The sequence below is a fragment of the Glycine soja genome, chromosome 5 (assembly GCF_004193775.1).
Source record: "Glycine soja cultivar W05 chromosome 5, ASM419377v2, whole genome shotgun sequence".
In the NCBI taxonomy this organism is placed as follows: domain Eukaryota; kingdom Viridiplantae; phylum Streptophyta; class Magnoliopsida; order Fabales; family Fabaceae; genus Glycine; species Glycine soja.
Window position 1 is genome coordinate 12,147,834 of NC_041006.1, and position 20,298 is coordinate 12,168,131.

The 20,298-nt window shown below is 36.8% G+C and overlaps 1 non-coding gene across 1 annotated transcript; it reads right to left on the reverse strand.

Annotated features, from left to right (window-relative positions):
* Positions 1–12,740: 12,740 nt before the first annotated feature.
* Positions 12,741–12,847, reverse strand: LOC114413845. Its single transcript, XR_003666991.1, has one exon. It is a non-coding gene; the product is annotated as a small nucleolar RNA R71 (small nucleolar RNA).
* Between the last annotated feature and the right edge of the window lie 7,451 nt (positions 12,848–20,298).

Here is a 20,298-nt window from a genome sequence, read left to right on the forward strand (position 1 = left end):
AAGCCCCATATTTCTGGAGCAAGGATGCCAAGGTCCTATTATAGAAACAGCTTCCCAGGTGATGTAGCTCCATGTGGAGCTTGTAGGCCTTGGATCTTCATCATTGGAGTCCTTTGCTTCTTGAAGTTTAATGGCAACTGAATGAAGAAGGAAGAAAGATGATTGGAGACACCACTTCAAGGAGAAGTGTTAGACCAGCGGCCTCAATAACATAAGAGGGGGTGAATTAATTTCCCACTAACAAACTTTTAACCCTCCTTCTAATTGATAGGCTTAGAATGCAGAAGAAGAAGCAGCAATCAATTTAATAATGTTCTTTAAACATGCAAGACAAAATTGATTGCAATAAAATAAAAGAGATAAGGGAAGATAGAAATGCAAACTCAATTTATACTGGTTCGGCCACTTCTCGTGCCTACGTCTAGTCCTCAAGCAACCCACTTGAGATTTTCCACTCTCTTTGTAAAAATCCTTTTACAAAGTCTAAACCACACAAGGAAAACCCTTCTCTTGTGTTCAGGAATCCTTACAACTTAAGAGACCCTCGGTTCCTTAATCAATCTCTTTGAATAAGAAGAAGAAGAAGAATTCTCTCTTTAAGAGAAGGATATTACAATTGAAGTTCCTGGATGAACTCTTAATAGATTTGCAAGTGTTTGCCCAAGAGTTGTTGAGAGAGCATTTGGCAATGAAGTTCTCTTGGAATATCTCTCTCTTCCTTTTTGAAATCAGAAACACATATATATAGGCCCTTCGTGCCTTTTCAAAATGGTTTGAAGAGATGTGTCTTTTCAAAAAGTTTTTTCTGAATTTTTTCACTAGTAATCGATTATAGGTTTCTGGTAATCAATTACACAGTTATATTTTGAAGGGTCATGACTTTTGAATTTGAATTTCAAGAGTTCCATTGCTGGTAATCGATTACAAACATTTGGTAATCAATTACAGGTTCAAAATTCAAATTCAAAACCCTTTTTAACAGCTTTTTTTTCAAACTTGTCTACTAGTAATCGATTACACTGCCTGGTAATCGATTACCAGAGCCTTGCATGTCTTGGAAACACTTTGTTTTGAGGCAAGGCTTGATCTTAAAGTAATCTTGAAGCAAAGGCTTTGTTTGTTGAAACAATCTTGTATTAATCTTGAAGCAATGCTTATCCTTTGTAGCAGCCTTGTTTGATTCTTCTTTGACATCATCAAAATTCATGTATTCATACATTCACATTCTCCCCCTTTTTGATTATGACAATCATTATCAAGCAAATTCTTTTTCATATCATCAAAACATGCATGATTTCCAAGAAGATGAGTCAAGAAGAAGCTCACCACCATAGGAAGCCATGGATAAGAGCTTGAAGGTAGGACAAGATGAGTGGAGAGAGAGGGAGAGAAGGAGCATGAAATTTTGTGCCTTAAAAGAGGTCTGAACTTTGAAGTTAATTCTCAAATGATCAAAGTTGAAATAATGCACACACATGGCCTCTATTTATAGCCTAAGTGTCACACAAAAATGGAGGGAAATTCAAATTTCACTTGAATTTGAAATTGAATTTGTGGAGCCAAATTTTCAATAATTATGATTAGTGAATTTTAGCTATGCTTCAAGCAACTAATCCAAGATCAAGTCCAAGATTCTCCACTAAGTGTGCTTAGGTGTCATAAGGCATATAAAGCATGAAGGACATGCACAAAGTGTGACTATATGATGTGGCAATGAGGTGTAGCAAGCAAATGCTCACCCCCCCTCTAAAATTTAATTGGATTGGGCTTATCCCAATTCAATTAAATTTATTTCCCAACACACACATCAAATATTCACTAAATGCATGTGAAATTACAAAACTACCCCTAATACAAAAACCAGTCTAGGTGCCCTAAAATACAAGGGCTGAAAAATCCTACATTTCTAAGGTACCCTACCTACATTATGGAGCCCTAAATACAAGGCCCAAATATAATGACATCCTAATATAATATGTTCAAAGATAATTGGACCCAACCTTGGCCCATGGGCTCAGAAATCTATCCTAAGGTTCATGAGAACCCTAAGGCCTTAATGTAAGCTTGCTTTTGAAGCTTCTATGGAGGCTGGATCTTTGAGCTTCAATGAGGTCCTTCAATGGTCATTTTCCACCATGAAAATGCAGTGGAAGATAAAGGAAAAGAGATGAAAGGAGGTGCCATCCACTAGGGAATAAGCCATGGAAGAAGGAGCTTCACCACCAAGAAAGTGCCTTGGATAAGAAGCTTAGAGAGGAAGCTTCAATGGAGGAAAAGAAAGAGAGAGAGAAAGAGAAAGGGGGGAGCACGAAATTGAAGGAAGAAAAGAGGGAGAGAAGTTGAACTTTGAAGTGTGTCTCACAAAACTCTCATTCATCAAAGTTACAAAAAGTGTTACACATGCTTCTATTTATAGCCTAGGTAGCTTCCTTAAGAAACTTCCTTGAGAAGCTTCTTTGAGAAGTTTCCTTGAGAAGCTAGAGCTTAGCTACACACACCCCTCTAAGAACTAAGCTAACCTCCTTCAGAAGCTTCCTTGAGAAGATTCCTAGAGAAGCAAGAGCTTAGCTACACACACCCCTCTAATAGCTAAGCTCAACTCCTTGAGATGAGAAACTAGAACTCAGCTACACACACCCCCTATAATAGTTAAGCTCACCCCCATGCCAAAATACATGAAAATACAAAAAAGTACCTACTACAAAGACTACTCAAAATGCCTTGAAATACAAGGCTAAAACCCTATACTACTAGAATAGCCAAAATACAAGGCCCAAAAGAAGGCAAAAACTATTCTAATATTTACAAAGAAGAGTGGACCCAATCTTGGCCCATGGGCTTAGAAATCTACCCTGAGATTCATGAGAACCCTAGGGCCTTCTTTAGTAGCTCTAGCTTAATCCTCTTGAATTCTTCTATCCAATACCCTTGGGGGTAGGACTGCATCATCCCCTCCCCCTTGGAAAGGATTTGACCTCAATTCTCGAGGTTCTTGATACTTTGGGCTCCTTCCCTCGACACCTGTAAAAAGAATAAAAACATATATATTAGTGGTGTTGGGTATGTTAGAGTATGGTAAGGTCTGAAAACCTCTTTCCTGGGCATCTTTCAATGAGGGAACATGGTTCCTCACCAATTCAATAAGTGGTGCTACAAGTATAGAAAAATATGGGACAAACCTTTTGTAAAAGTTTGTTAAGTCATGGGAGTCCCAGATTTCCCTTATACTTGGTGGAATGGGACAATCAAGAATGACCTTTATTCTCTTATGGTCCATGGAAACCCCTTGATCACTATTTAAAAAATTAAGGAAAGTAATGCAATAAAATGTACCTTTTTCTGTAATTTCATGTTGATTATCCCTAAAAAAAATTACAACAAACCTAAGGTGTCCCATATGAGCACCGAGGTTTGTATTAAAACCAAAAATAAGAACAAACCTACCTAATGAGTCCCTATGTACACAAATCATGAAGATGTTGGATGCATGAGTGATCTTACAAAAGAGGGTTGCAACACTCAACACATTTATCATATCACTTTTTTTAGGGACTTGGTGCCAAATAATACCTATTTTGGGCACCAACAAAGCACAAGGATTTAAGCTCTTATGAACCAAACCATCCAACAACTCCTTTACTTGAGGAATAACCTCAAGCCCAAGAGGTGTGGCAATGCTAACAAGTGTCTTTTTACAAAGGAGAAAATGTGGAGGTTGTCTAAGAGGGGAAGTTTCTTTAATGTTTGTCTTTATTCTAAAATGACTTTCCTTCTTAGCTAACCTCTTGGAGGAGACACTTACCTCCTTACACTCCTCCTTAACCATTAGTGGTTGTCCTTCTTCTTGGGGGTAGATTTCTTCACTAGATTCTTCCCCTTTTGCTTCTTCACTTTCACTAAAGGAAGGTGAAGTAGTAGCCTCATCTTGGCTACTATAAATGTCTTGGCCCCTCATAATCATGGTTTTCTTGGTGGAGCATTGAGAAGTAATGTCTTCTCTTCCAAGACATTTAGAGCACTTTATAGAGCTAGTCTTCTCTTGCATACTAGCCTTAGGGGTTTTGCTTTTCTATTGTCTTCCCCTTATCATCTTTGGGCTTAGAAGGTGCTGCCCCTAAGATTCCTAGACCTTGGTCTTTCTTTGGATAAGAGTGAGAGCGATAAGATTTTTAAGTAGACTTTCTTTTAAGTTTTTGCTCTACCCTTATTTTCCAATCTAAGTAAGCCTCAACATTGTCCTTCCCACGGAAGTATGGGAGGTTAATGTTAGCCTCTTGAGGTTTTCTTTCATTTTCTCTCCTATGGGAGTGGGGTCTAAGATGTGACTTATGCCTTCATTCATAATAGTCACGAAGTTCTTCACTTAGGCTCTTGCAAGAGTTACGACTACTATAGGAGGCATGTTTTTATTTTCTTTACTCTTTTAGTATTTTCCTTCTTTCTTCTTCCCTTATTTGTTCCCTCTCATCTTGATTTCTTTCTACCCTCTCTTTTCCTTTTTCTTTTCTTTCTATTTTTTCTTTCCATAACTTGAGGGAACTCAACTCATATAAAATTCTAGATAGAGTGTCCTTATGACTAGTTCCCCTGCCATTAACATTAGATGAATGATGACTCAAGTTGGTTCCTAAGTTGTGGTTCTTTCTTGTTGGGGGTTTGAATAAAAGGTAAAAGCTAGGGTTCCAAAAGAACTCAAGATAAGCGTGATAAGTAAGAAGAAAGTATTATGCAATAACAAGATAAGCTAGTTGTGACTAGTAAAGAAAATAACCTATGAAAGTAAGAAACAAATTAAAGTGAAAAAAACGTAAACTAGGCAATTCCTAAGAATGTTTGGATGACCTTATTTAAGGTTCCCAACAAAACACTCACTATCCTCAGGAAAAATTGTCTAAAATTATTACACACAAATGGAAGTAGGGTGACCTATTGGAGGCCCCCAACTTACTTCCAATGAAAGGCCTTTTTTGTTACAAAATTTGAAAGCAATGAAGGTAAGTAAATTGTCAATTCAAAATTACAAAAAGGTCCTCAATTTTGGTCGTTGTTCTCTCTTTGGTGATTCACTCAATTTGGAGTGCTTCTTAGTCCAATAGCTCTTAAGGTCGTTGGCCCCTTGATTCTTGACTCAAATTCTTAAAGGGATGACATCGATCCTCCTTTGCAATTACCTATATGGCAACTCACAAACAAGGAAACAAAAAGACAAGCAATAACCAAAGACCAAAAAAAATGAAATGAAAGTTAAACCAATAGAGTTTTAGCAAGAAAAATTTTCAAGGATTATGCAACAATTAAAGCAATGACAAGCACACAAAAGCAAGCTATGACTCAAAGAGAAACCTAGAATGGCTCTAGAGTAGAGTAAAAACAACTAAACAAATAAGACTCAAGAAACCTCTAGTTTTGGCACTTGTTTTCACACTAATTTTCAATTGAAATTTTAGAACTATGATTGGTATAAAATAGGCACAAATTATAGCACAAATTTCGAGCCAAAACAACAAGCACACTTCCCTTTCACTTTTTTTTCTAGATATTGATTTTCCTACCAACTTGTGTCATTTTTAGTATTTTTTCCTTTTATCCAAATAACTTGGTTCTTTTTTTTATAATTGTTTTACAGATGTCTAGAAAATTCAGTAAACATTGCAGCTCAAAATTTGTAGTGACCAAATCCCAATAATTTTATAGGTATGTATGTTTAAAGCTGCCAGCACCAACGATTTCAACCTAGAAATCAATAGTAGTGTTTATGTTGCTTAAGGCTTGGATGATTACAATTTGCGTTTGCTTATGCTCAAATGTCTTGAATAACACAATTCAAGAGAGCTTAAGACTTATTTTGATTCACAAATCCAGTCAGAACTCAGCATCACAACTCAATTTTTTCATAGTCATCATATAGGAAACTTATAAAACAAAACAAAGTTCAACAACAAGACTACTTCTAGGAATTGATTTAGAACATATTATGAACTAAATAACATGCATGAATTAGACTCAAAATTCAAAAGATAGGCTAAGAATGACAAGAATACATGAACAAATGTATCTAGAATTCAATCAACAAAATAAAAAATAACCCCAAACTTAGAACATAATGTGACAATTATTATGACTAAACATGACTCTAAGACAACATGGATTAAGTGATTTACACTTAGATTTTTGTGTTTTTTTTCTAATCAATATTTTGGAAGAAAATTTAGATCTAAAGGTTCAGCACAATAAGATTATAACTGCAAAGTGATAGAACCTAAAATCAACACAAAAACATGATTCAAGAGTAGATCTATAAAATTTGAACCATAGGAATGCAAGAACAAGTGCAGATCTAAATTTTAATCGGTTTATTTTTTGAATCTACTCTAAAAAACACCAAACCACAAGACAATAGAGGATATACATGGAGAATAAGATGAAGAACATGTTGGATCAAGTGGCCTAGAAATAATTAAGAAGGGGGATTGAATTAATTATTAATGTACCTTGACTAATTAAAACTTATCCTTCTTAATGTTACTAGATTCAATTAGGCTTTACTACTAAGTTATGTAACTTAAACAAAAGTAAAGCGTAAAAGTGAAGCACACAGCGGAAATTAAAAAGTGTAGGGAAGAAGAAGACAAACACAAGAATTTTATACTGGTTCGGCAACAACCGGTGCCTACATCCAGTCCCCAAGCAACCACCAGTTCTTGAGATTTCTTTCAACCTTGTAAAATCCTTTACAAGCAAAGATCCACAAGGGATGTACCCTCCCTTGTTCTCTTTGAACAACCAAGTGGATGTATCCTCCACTTGAACTGATCCACAAGAGATGTACCCTCTCTTGTTCTCAGTTACAACAACCCAAGTAGATATACCCTCTACTTGTACCACAAAGGATGTACCCTCCAATGTGTTAAGACAAAGAATTCTCAGGCGATTAGTCCTTTGAATCTTTGTAAGGGGAAACAAAAGATATCTCAGGCAGTTAGTGCTTTGAAATCTTTTGTTTAAGGGAAAGGGAAGAATCAAAAGAATTCTCAGGTGGTTAGTCCTTTGAATTCTCTTGGAAAGGGAGAAGGGAGACACCAAAGAATTCAGGCGGTTAGTCCCTCTATTCTTTTGGAAAAGGGAGAAGAGAGGCACAAAAAGAATTCAAGCGATTAGTCCTTGTTGAATTATTTTTGGCAAAGGGAGAAGAGAATGAAAAGATATAGCACACTTTTGTTTTCTACAGAATTTTCACTTGCAGAAGAACAAGGTTTGAAAAACAGAAAACTTAAAAAGCTTTTTGGCAAAGGAAGAAGAAGAAAGATGAGTAGGAAAGAATTCTTAAAGAATTGTAAAGGTTGTAAAGGTTTAAAGGTTTCTCAAAAGTTGTTCAAGAAGTTGTTATGAATGCAAGTCAAGGTCTTGCTTTTATAGACTCTTCATGTATGGTCAAGAAAAACCATTGGAAGAGTTATAACCTTGAGAAAATCATGCCAAGAGTTACATCTCTTGACCTTTTATTCAAAACTTGTAACTGGTAATCGATTACACAATGCATTTTATGAAAAGATGTGACTCTTCATAATTGAATTTGAATTTCAAAGTTCAGATACACTGGTAATCGATTACCAATATATTGTAATCGATTACACCATTTAAAAATCATTTGGAACATTGTGAATTTAGTTAAAAAAATTTTGAAATCAAATTTTATCACTGGTAATCGATTACCAAAGAGTAAATACTCTGGTAACTTAGAAAACTTTGTGAAAACTCTTTTGTAAAACAAAACTGTGTTAATCCTTTTCAATACTTCCCTTGTGAAGTCTTGACTTGTTGCTTCTTGATTTCTTCTCTTGAATCTTGAATTCATCTTCTCTTGAATCTTGATTCTTCTTGATGTCTTTTCTTGAATCTTGAAATCAACTTCTCTTGAATCTTGAATCTTCTTGATTTCTTCTAATGAATCTTGTAATTAATCTTGATCTTGAACTTGTTGACTCAATCTTGAAATCATTCTTTTGGGCTTTTTGTCATTATCAAAACTACTTGATTCATACTTGATTCATCATCATGAAGCTTGCTTCTACAGAACAAGGAATTAAAGTGAGTTGACTGAACAAAAAGATAGAGGAAGCAAAAGAACATCACCTAGACGAAGATGCTCTTGACACCACATGATGTAGCTCCATGTGGAGCTTGTAGGCCTTGGATCTTCTTCATCAATGAAGTCCTTTGCTTCTTGAAGTTTAATGGCAGTGGAATGAAGAAGGAAGAAAGATGATTGGAGACGCCACTTCAATGAGAAGATGAGTGGAGAGAGAGGGAGAGAAGGAGCATGAAATTTTGTGCCTCAAAAGAGGTCTGAACTTTGAAGTGTAATTCTCAAATGATCAAAGTTGATAAAATGCACACACATGGCCCTCTATTTATAGCCTAAGTGTCACACAGAATTGGAGGGAAATTTGAATTTCACTTGAATTTGAAATTGAATTTATGGAGCCAAATTTCATTAATTATGATTAGTGAATTTTAGCTATGGTTCAGCCCACTAATCCAAGATCAAGTCCAAGATTCTCCACTAAGTGTGCTTAGGTGTCATGAGGCATGTAAAAAATGAAGGACATGCACAAAGTGTGACTATACGATGTGGCAATGGGGTTTAGCAACCAAAAGCTCACCTCCCCCTCTAAAATTTAATTGGATTGGGCTTTTACCAATTCAATTAAATTTATTTCTCAACACACACATCAAATATTCACTTAATGCATGTGAAATTACAAAACTACCCATAATACAAAAACTAGTCTAGAGTCCCTAAAATATAAGGGCTGAAAAATCCTACATTTCTAGCATACCCTACCTACATTATGGAGCCCTAAATACAAGGCCCAAAAATAATAAAACCTTAATCTAATATGTACAAAGATAAGTGGGCTCATACTTAGCCCATGGACCCGAAATCTACCCAAAGGCTCATGAGAACCCTAGGGTCTTCTCTTGCGTCTCTGGCCCAATCTTCTTGGAGTCTTCTATCCAATGCCCTTGGGGGATAGGATTGCATCACTATGTGAAGGCTAGGATAACCCTTTGGAGGTCCCAACTAGCTCTTCACTTAGTCTACATGGTTTACACTAAGATATTACACACAAATAGAGGTTTGAGTGGTCTACTGGAGACTCCCAATACACTTCTGAAGAATGTCCAAATACAAGGAATTGCAATAGAAAAAAAATCAGCACTCAATTGTTCTATTACGACAAATTTAACATAGCAATTAAGATCTTCAAATTTTTCTTCAATGCTTGTTTGTTTTCTCAAGTGTTTCACTCAAAATTTGGTGAGGCTTTGGTTGCTTCAAATCCAATGGTGCTCCTAGGATGGTTAACCTCTAAGACTAAAAAATATTCCTTCAAGCAACACACTAATTTCCTCTTCCAATCCATATTGTAGGCAACACTTAAACACACAAAAAAAAGACATGCAAGAAAACAAAAGATGAAATGAAATATAAACCAAAAGGAAATTTAATGTGACATTAATTGAATAAAATTCAAGAAAAAATAAAGCAAAAGGATAGTACCACAAGCCAAGGTGGAACACAAAGGAAGTCCTAGAATGACACTAGATTAGATTGACAAATTAAAAACAAGACTCAAAGCAAAATTCTAATTATGTAAATTTAGCAACACATCTAAAAGATGAACAACTCCAAGGAGTCAAATAGTCTTGTAATACAACTCAAAATAATGAACAATTTACAAGCAAATCAAGCATACACATTTTTTGTTGTTGTTTTGGACGTGTATTTTGATGTTAATCTTTATCACCTTTTCTTCCTCATTTCTTTTTAGTTTTTGTTCATTCTTTTTCCATTGTTTTGAATCATATTTCTATTTTATCCAGTTAAAATTTCAGCCCAAAAACCAAAGTATTCAAGCCATGGTGGAGCTAAGAACACAGTGTGCCAAAATTGACAACAACCAGAATTTCAACCTAGAAATCAAGAGTAGTTTTTATGTTGCTTAAGGCTTGGATAGTTACAATTTGTGTTTTCTTATGCTCGATTGTCTTGAATAACACAATTCAAGAGAACTTAAGACTTATTTTGATTCACAAATCTAGCCACAACTCAGCACCACAAATCAATTTCTTAATAGGCATCACATAGGAAACCTAGAAAACAAAACAAAGTTGAACAACAAGACTACTTCTAGGAATTGATTTATAACATGTTATGACTTAAATAACATGCATGAATTAGACTCAAAATTCAAATGATAGGTGATGTGTCATTATTTTCTCCTATTTATTAACCCTTTTTGTCACCATTTTAATTACTGATTAGCCTTAATTGTCAAATTAATTATGCAGTTTTATCATTTGGGCCTACTTGACTAATTTTTTGTTTTTAATTTAATTTTAGGAGAATTATAAGCAATTGGACTTGAATCCAGAATTGGACTTGGACTTGAAGAGAGCAGAAAATTTTATTTTATCAAATCTTATCTTATCCAAATTTTATTTCATCCAATCTTATCTTATCTTATCTAGATTTTATTTCATCTAGATTTTATTTCATCCAATCTTATCTTATCTTGTCCAGATTTTATTTTATTTATGGGTTTGGACTTAAAACAAATTTGTAAGCTTTGGGGCTGAGGACCTATATAACAGCACCAGGGTTTTAGTTTAGAGAGTTTTTGGAGAGGAGAATAATTCTAGGGTTTTAGAATTCCAGTTTTTACTTTTCATGCACACTGTTCACGTAGAATAAAATTTGTTTTCTTCAATTTCGTTTCTGCTTCAATCTACAATTTCATTTTCTGCTGATTAATGGAAGGCTAAGTCTCCAGCGTTGTTTTCTCTTGAGGATCAGGCACAGCTCTCTTTGAGGTTTTGTTATTACTGTTGAATTCTGATCAGCTTTTCCTCTTCACCAATTACTCTGTATTTGTTGCTATTAATCCATGCATGCTTAGTGCTTGATTAATTGTATCTACGCTTAATTTACGTTCATGCTTAATGATCAGTTTCATTCATGATTAGTTGGTGTATGTGTTGCTTAATCACATAATGACAACCTTATGTTAATTTTTGCTTAGTAATTTAATTTAGGGTTGGATTAAGTGGTTGAACTGATTAGGGATAAATTCTCGTAACCTAGGATAAGAGACATGCTTGTGAATCAAGGGGAAACAACATGTTTTAATTCTGTTATTTTCTAATTAAAAATTGTTCGTTGTTTAATTTACAAAAACAAATAACCCCCCCCCCCCAATTCATTAATGATTTATTATTGTCTATTATGAACATTTGGTTAACCATTACTCGTTGAGAGACGACCTAGGATCACTTCCTAGATACTGCATTTTTAATGTTTATTTGATTCGGGTACGGCCTCGATCAAATTTGGCGTCGTTGCTGGGGAGCAGCGAGCCAAAGGTTCATAATAGTGTTTAGTTTTTTGTGTGTAGCTCTGTCGTTTAGGTTGTGAGTGTGTGTTGTTTTGTTTTAAGTAGCATTCTGTTTTGTATTTTAGTCGCATTCCCTGTTTTAATGACTGTTTTAGCGACTGTTTCAGTTTTGTGTTTTGCTATGAACAGTGATTAGCAACTGGGAATTAGCGACTGATTTTGCAATTTAATTAGCGATTTTTGTTTTTGATAGTTAGAGTTGTTATTTTTGGCTGATTGTTTGTGTGGTAGTTTCTTTTGGTCCATATTTTGTGTGAAAAATACCAGAAGCACTTGGTGTGGCTGAATTTGAGAGAGACAAAAATTTTGGGGACTTGTTTTTAGCAAAACTTAAAACGACCATAACTTTTGCTATGGTTATCAGAATGACTATTATTATATATGCATTTGGGGTAGAAGAAAATTTCCCATGCCATGGCAATGGAAAGAACCTTTGGTCTATTTCTGTTTTAAACTTGAAAAATCAGCCGTTTACTAAGCTTTTTTATTTTTTTAGTATTTTTGTCTTATTTTTCAAAACTTTCCTTAGGTATTTTTCATAGTTAGACTTTGAATTTTTGTCTGAAAATTTTTGTGCTATATTTTCATGATTTTAGGGTATTGCTCACAAAATTTCAGCTCATTCTGATATCGTTTGACTATAGTTGTAGTTTTAACCCTCCCTTGGTGCTTGATTGAGAACACACTATTTGCTGCATATAGTGCATGACTAGGGGCAATCCAGGTGATTTACAACCCTTTGATCTTGAAATAGATAGAACCTTTCATAGATTAGTTAGGCATAGTGTGCATCCTGATCATTCTATGCATTTTGAGCATTGTGAGCATTCTGGGTATTCTGTTGCTGGTGATTCTGAATATTCTGATTTTGAGCATTCAACTACTAATTTTCATACTGAGAACATGGCTCAACCTCCACCTCATGAGAGGACTCTTAGGGAGATGGTTGCACCTGATTTCACTTATGAAAGCTTGTGCATTCAATATCCTAATGAGGGTGTTCTATATGTTCTCAAGACTGGACTAATACATTTGCTGCCCAAGTTTCATGGTCTTGTAAATGAAGATCCTCACAAGCACCTTAAGGAGTTCCATATTGTTTGTTCCACCATGAAACCCCCTGATGTCCAAGAAGATCATATCTTTCTAAAGGCTTTTCCTCATTCTCTAGAGGGAGTGGCAAAAGATTAGCTATATTACCTTGCTCTCAGGTCCATTTTCAGCTGGGATGACCTTAAGAGGGTGTTCTTGGAGAAATTCTTCCCTGCATCTAGGACCACTGCCATCAGAAAAGACATTTCAGGCATCAGGCAACTTAGTGGAGAGAGCTTGTATGAGTACTGGAAAAGATTCAAGAAATTGTGTGTAAGCTGCCCTCACCATTAGATTTCTGAGCAACTCCTTCTTCAATATTTCTATGAAGGACTTAGCAACATGGAAAGGAGTATGATTGATGCTGCCAGTGGTGGAGCTCTTGGTGATATGACCCCTACTGAGGCTAGGAATTTGATTGAGAAGATGGCTTCCAACTCCCAACAATTCAGTGCAAGAAATGATGCTATTGTCCTTAGAGGAGTCCATGAGGTGGTCACGGATTCATCTTCATCTGCTGAAAATAAAAAGCTTGAGGGTAAACTTGATCCCTTAGTCAACCTAGTAACTCAACTTGCCATGAATCAGAAATCTACACCTGTTGCAAGAGTCTGTGGTCTATGTTCTTCTGCAGATCACCATACAGATCTCTGTCCTTCTTTGCAGCAATCTAGAGTCAATGAGAAACCTGAAGCTTATGCTGCAAACATTTATAATAGACCTCCTCAGTAGCAAAACCAACAACAGTAGAATAATTATGACCTTCCAAGCAACAGATACAATCCAGGTTGGAGGAATCATCCAAATCTGAGATGGACAAGTCCTCCACAACAACATCAGTCTGTCCTTTCTTTCCAGAATGTTGCTGGTCCAAGCAAGCCTTATGTTCCTCCTCCAATGCAGCAACAACAAAGACAACAAGCAGTTGAGGCCCCTTTTCAACCTTCCTTAGAGGAGTTAGTCAGGCAAATAACCATCCAGAATATGCAATTTCAGCAAGAGACAAGAGCCTCCATTCAGAGTCTGACAAATTAGATGGGGCAGATGGCTACTCAGTTGAACCAATCTCAGTCTCAAAATTATGACAAATTGCCTTCACAGACTGTGCAGAATCCAAAAAATGTGAGTGCCATCACCTTGCGGTCTGGCGACCAAATTCAAGTGCCTCCACCAATAGCATCACCTGCACCTGAACTTGTCAAGCTTCATTCTACACCTGAAAAAGAGGATGCGATAGTTGTACAAAAGAGAAAGCTTCCTAACAAAAAAATTCATGCAGGTGGACCTTCCTCTAGAAATTCTGACTTATCGCAGCCTCCTATCCCTTTTCCATTCCCACTTAGAGCAATTCCAAACAAAAAAAATGGAAGAAGCGGAAAAGGAGATCTTGGAGACCTTCAGGAAAGTAGAGGTGAACATACCTCTGCTAGATGCCATCAAGCATATTCCAAGATATGCCAAGTTTCTAAAGGAGTTGTGCACCCACAAAAGGAAGCTCAAAGGCAATGAAAGGATTAGCATGGGCAGAAATGTGTCAGCATTGATAGGTAAATTTGTTCCTTACATTCCTGAGAAATGTAAGGACCCAGGTACTTTTTTGTATACCTTGCATTATTGGGAACAGTAAATTTGAGAATGCCATGCTAGATCTAGGAGCATTAGTTAGTGTCATGCCTCTGTCAATTTTCAATTCTTTATCTCTTGGACCCTTGCAATCTACAGATGTGGTGATTCATTTGGCAAATAGAAGTGTTGCTTACTCCACAGGTTTCATAGAGGATATACTGGTTCGGGTTGGTGAACTTATTTTTCCTATTGATTTTTATGTTCTTAATATGGAAGAGGGATTTTCCTATGGTTCAGTTCCAATTATTTTAGGCTGGCCATTTATGAAAACAGCCAGAACCAAGATAGATGTTTATGCTGGCACATTGTCTATGGAATTTGGTGATATTGTTGTTCATTTTAACATTCTTGATGCCATGAAACATCCATCTGAGGATCATTCTGTTTTTCGTGCTGAGATAATTGATCAGATTGTTGATGATTATATGTTTGATTTTGATTTTGTTCTTCATGGTAGGAAACATCCATTTTTATCTAATCTGCATACTTGTCATTCCTTATGCATTGAATCTAAATCTGTGTTTGAATTTGATCCTGTATCTGATTTTTATGCTGAGAATGAATCTGAATTTGAGTCTGGGTCTGATTTTCTGGGTGTTGTACCTCTTGATGTTGATTTTTTAGAGTCAGAATGCACTAACCATGTTGCAGGAAGTACATATACTTCTGACTTGCTTTATGAGGTACAGACTGAGGAACCTTCTTCTTCTCCTACCCTGGTTCCTCCCACTGTTCGGCCACCACCCACACCGAAGTTGAAGCCCTTACCAGCAACCCTCAAATATGCTTACTTGGAGGACAAGGAAAAATTTCCAGTGATCATCTCTGCCTCCCTTGCTGCTGAGCAAGAGGAGAAATTGTTGCTAGTTCTCAAGAAGCACAAGAAGGCCATTGGATGGACTTTAGCAGACATTCCTGGTATTAGCCCATCTACCTGCATGCATAGGATACTTTTAGAGGATGGAGCAAAGCCAGTGAGGCACCCACAGCGGCGACTCAACCCCATCATTCTAGATGTGGTGAAAAAGGAGGTGACCAAGCTCTTAAAAGCTGGAATCATCTACCCCATTTCTGACAGCCAGTGGGTGAGTCCAGTCCAAGTGGTTCCTAAGAAGACAGGCCTCACAGTAATTAAGAATGAAAGGGATGAGCTTATCCCCACAAGAGTGTAGAACAGTTGGCGAGTCTGCATTGATTATAGGAGGCTGAACCAGGTAACCAGAAAAGATCATTTTCCCTTGCCTTTCATTGATCAAATGCTAGAGCACTTGGCAGGTAAGTCCCATTACTGTTTTCTTGATGGTTTTTCTGGTTATTTACAAATTCATATTGCTCCTGAGGATCAAGAAAAGACCACATTCACCTGTCCCTTTGGCACTTTTGCCTATAAGAGGATGCCCTTTGGCCTATGCAATGCCCTTGGCACCTTCCAGCGGTGTATGCTTAGCATTTTCAGTGACTTTTTGGAGAGTTGCATAGAGGTGTTTATGGATGATTTTACTGTTTATGGATCCTCTTTTAATACATGTTTGGATAGTCTGGATAGAGTTCTTAGTAGATGCATTGAAACTAACCTTGTGCTGAATTTTGAAAAATGTCACTTCATGGTAGAACAAGGTATAGTTTTAGGGCATATCATTTCCAGCAGGGGCATAGAGGTAGACCCTGCAAAAATAGATTTTATTTCACAATCGCCTTACCCTTCTTGCGTGCGAGAGGTTCGTTCTTTTCTTGGTCATGCAGGGTTTTATAGGCGCATTATCAAGGATTTTAGCAAAGTAGACCTTCCACTATCCAATCTGTTGTAGAAGGAGGTGGAGTTTGATTTTGATGACCGATGCAAAGAGGCTTTTGATTGCCTCAAGCGTGCGGTGACTACCACCCCTATCATTCAGGCACCTGATTGGACAGCCCCATTTGAGCTAATGTGCGATGCATCCAATTACGCATTGGGTATTGTCCTTGCTCAAAAGATTGATAAGTTGTCTCGGGTGATCTACTACGCTTCCAGAACGTTGGATGCTGCTCAAGAAAATTACACTACCACAGAGAAGGAGCTATTAGCGATAGTTTTTGCTCTTGAGAAATTTTGTTCATATTTACTTGGTACTCGTGTTATTGTTTATACTGACCATGCAACTCTGAAGTACCTATTGAAGAAGGCTAAATCAAAGCCTAGATTGATCAGGTGGATGCTTTGGCTCCAAGAGTTTGATTTGGAGATCCGTGATCGGAGCGGTGCACAGAACCTCGTGGCTGACCATCTGAGTAGGATTGAGCGCGTGTCTGAGGACTCACCCATTCAGGATGATTTTCCAGATGACCATTTGTACATTCTGTATAGTATTTCTGATTCCTTTCCCACTCCCTGGTTTGCTAATATTGTGAATTATTTGGTTGCTTCTGTTTTTCCTCCATCTAAAGCTCAAAATGATAAAATTAAGAGCGATGCTAAGCATTATATTTGGGATGACCCCTATTTGTGGAAGTTGTGCAGTGACCAGGTTATTAGGAGATGCATTCTAGACCATGAGATTGACTCAGTCCTGCAATTCTGTCATTCTTCCGCACCAGGTGGCCATCTTGGCATACAGAGGACAGCTCGCAAGGTGCTTGACTACGGTTTTTATTGGCCCACCCTCTTCAAGGATGCGCGGAGAATATGTAGCACTTGTGAGCTTTGTCAGAGAGTAAGCGGCTCACTTTCATGGAGACAACAAATGCCACAACAACTTATGTTATTCTGTGAGGTGCTTGATGTCTGGGGTATAGATTTTATGGGGGCCTTTCCCTGTCTCTTTTGGTTTTGTTTATATTCTCCTTGTTGTTGATTATGTTTCAAAATGGGTGGAAGCCAAACCCACCAAAACTAACGATGCTAAGGTTGTTTTAGATTTTGTTAGATCTAATATGTTTTGCAGGTTTGGAGTCCCTAGAGCCATCGTTAGTGATCAAGGCACCCATTTTTGTAACAGATCCATGTATGCCTTGCTCAAAAAGTATGGGGTCGTGCGCAGAATTTCCACACCTTATCATCCCCAAACTAATGGGCAGGCTGAGATTTCAAACAGGGAGATAAAAAGGATCTTGGAGAAGATTATGCAGCCGAACAGAAAGGATTGGAGCACTAGGCTGGATTATGCTCTTTGGGCGCATAGGACTGCCTACAAAGCACCCATAGGAATGTTGCCTTATCGGGTTATCTTTGGCAAGGCATGCCATCTTTCTGTAGAGATAGAGCACAAAGCCTACTGGGCTGTAAAAACCTGTAACTTTTCTATTGATCAGGCTGGAGAGGAAAGGAAGTTGCAACTAAGTGAGCTAGATGAGATCCGTTTAGAAGCCTATGAGAATTCCAAATTCTACAAGGAGAAGACCAAGAAGTTCCATGACAGCTTGATAGCTAAGAAAGACTTTGTGGTTGGAGAGAAAGTTTTATTGTATAACTCTAGGCTCGGACTCATGAGTGGTAAGTTGAGGTCAAAGTGGATTGGTCCTTTTGTGGTGACTAATGTTTTTCCTTATAGTACAGTTGAGATCAAAAGTGAATCCACAGATAAGAGCTTCAAGGTCAATGGACACCGGCTAAAACCATTCCTCACAAATCCCTCCTTAGTGGATGTAGTGGTGGAGGAGACCTCCTTACTTTTTCTTCCGCCATGACTTAGGGAGTTTTCTTTTTCTATCTCCTTCTTTACTTTTATAGCACTTGTCCAAATTCATTGATTGTTTTGATTGCTCTTGATCTTATGATTGTGCTACATTGAGGACAATGTGTTGTTTAAGTGTGGGGGGGGGGGGGGGGGAGATTGTTCTTTATTTGGGGTTTTCTAGTTTAATTTTGTTAGGTTTTCTAGGTTAATTTTGTTATTTGGTTTTATGTTTTGTGTACAATATTTCATGTTTCTCTTTGAATTTTGGGTTATGTACAAGTAATGGGTAATTGTTTTTGAAATAGGAGTTTCTTGGCATTTTGTGAATTGAAATCCTTGTTTTTCTCCGCATGTCAAGTTAGTTTTGAAAGTTAGAATTGGAAGTGATAGATTTACCCTTGGTGAGAATTTGAGCCATCATCATCTATTTTATTCGGTGTGTTTTGCCCCATTGATTGCTTGCACAATAGTCTTGGCTTGACTCTTGTTGATACTTCTTGCTTCACATGCATGTTGGGAGATGATTTAGGCATTTTGTTCTTATAAGCCTCTAGCCAAATGAGCCTACCTTGAATTAATTCCTTTGATAGCCCCTTTGAACCTATGTTCCCCTTTCTTTGTTTTGAAGCTCATTACAAGCCTTAAGTGAAAAACCATGATCTCACCCTACCCTTAAGGAATTTTGGAGCTTTGGAATTGTTTTGGGAATAAGTTTGGGGGAGTACGTTTCATTGGATGATATGTTTTTGTTGGCCATGCTTGATGATGTATTTTGGCCATGCTTGATGTATATACATATTGCCTAATTGTTGCTCTATTTTTCAAATGCTTTCAAATATGTTATTGTTCATGTTCAAAAATTAAAAAAAAATGAAAAAAAATGAAAAAAAAAACAGAAAAAGAATGAAGTTGAATACATGAGGTCTTGGTTTGAAGACTTGGATTGGTTTGAGGACTTGGTTGACTTTGTTTTGGGTTTACTTTTTATGCTTAATTTTTAATTTTGGTTTTGGGGTTTACTACTTTTTCTTAGTTCTCACTTATTCCCCATTGCTCCTCTATTCCTTTGGGTTTTAGTTACTTATCTCATACTTTCCTCTACCTTGTCCTTGGCCTCATTACAACCTTAAAAGACCTTTTGATCCTCATATGCATGTGTTTGTGGTGTTGTTGTCAATTTTAGAGTCTTGCCAAGTCTAGGTGGTGTTTGTTTTCATGGGTGCTCTGAGAGTAAACAGTAGCCTAGACACTTGAGAGATAGAGTTCATATCTTATGAGGCTTTATCACTTTTCATTCTTGAGCTGATTAATTATCTTGCCATGTTTGAGATGCTTGGATGATTTTCATGACTGTCTTGATTCTTTAACTCTTTACGTGTTGGATGTTGCCCATTCCTTTCATTCCTTGAGATTCATTGAGAAATATGTAATTGTTTTTGTGTTTGTTTATTTCTCTTTAATGTCTCTGTATTTGTTCCTTGCTTTGCTTTTTGATTTTGCCCTGGAGTGCAAAAGGCTAAGTGTGGGGGGATTTGATGTCTCATTATTTTCTCCTATTTCTTAACCCTTTTTGTTACCATTTTAATTACTGATTAGCCTTAATTGTCAAATTAATTATCTTATCTTATCTAGATTTTATTTCATCCTATCTTATCTTATCTTGTCCAGATTTTATTTTATTTATGGGTTTGGACTTAAAACAAATTTGTAAGCTTTGGGGCTGAGGACCTATATAACAGCACCAGGGTTTTAGTTTAGAGAGTTTTTGGAGAGGAGAATAATTCTAGGGTTTTAGAATTCCAGTTTTTACTTTTCATGCACACTGTTCACGTAGAATAAAATTTGTTTTCTGCAATTTCGTTTCTGCTTCAATCTACAATTTCGTTTTCTGCTGATTAATGGAAGGCTAAGTCTCCAGTGTTGTTTTCTCTTGAGGATCAAGCACAGCTCTCTTTGAGGTTTTGTTATTACTGTTGAATTCTGATCAGTTTTTCCTCTTCACCAATTACTCTGTATTTGTTGCTATTAATCCATGCATGCTTAGTGCTTGATTAATTGTATCTACGCTTAATTTACGTTCATGCTTAATGATCAGTTTCGTTCATGATTAATTGGTGTATGTGTTGCTTAATCACATAATGACAACCTTATGTTAATTTTCGCTTAGTAATTTAATTTAGGATTGGATTAAGTGGTTGAACTGATTAGGGATAAATTCTCGTAACCTATGATAAGAGACTTGCTTGTGAATCAAGGGGAAACAACATGTTTTAATTCTATTATTTTTTAATTAAAAATTGCTCGTTGTTTAATTTACAAAAACAAACAACCCCCCCCCCCCCCAATTCATTAATGATTTATTATTTTCTGTTATGAACGTTTGGTTGACCATTGCTCGTTGGGAGACGACCTAGGATCACTTCCTAGATATTGCATTTTTAATGTTTATTTGATTCGGGTACGGCCTC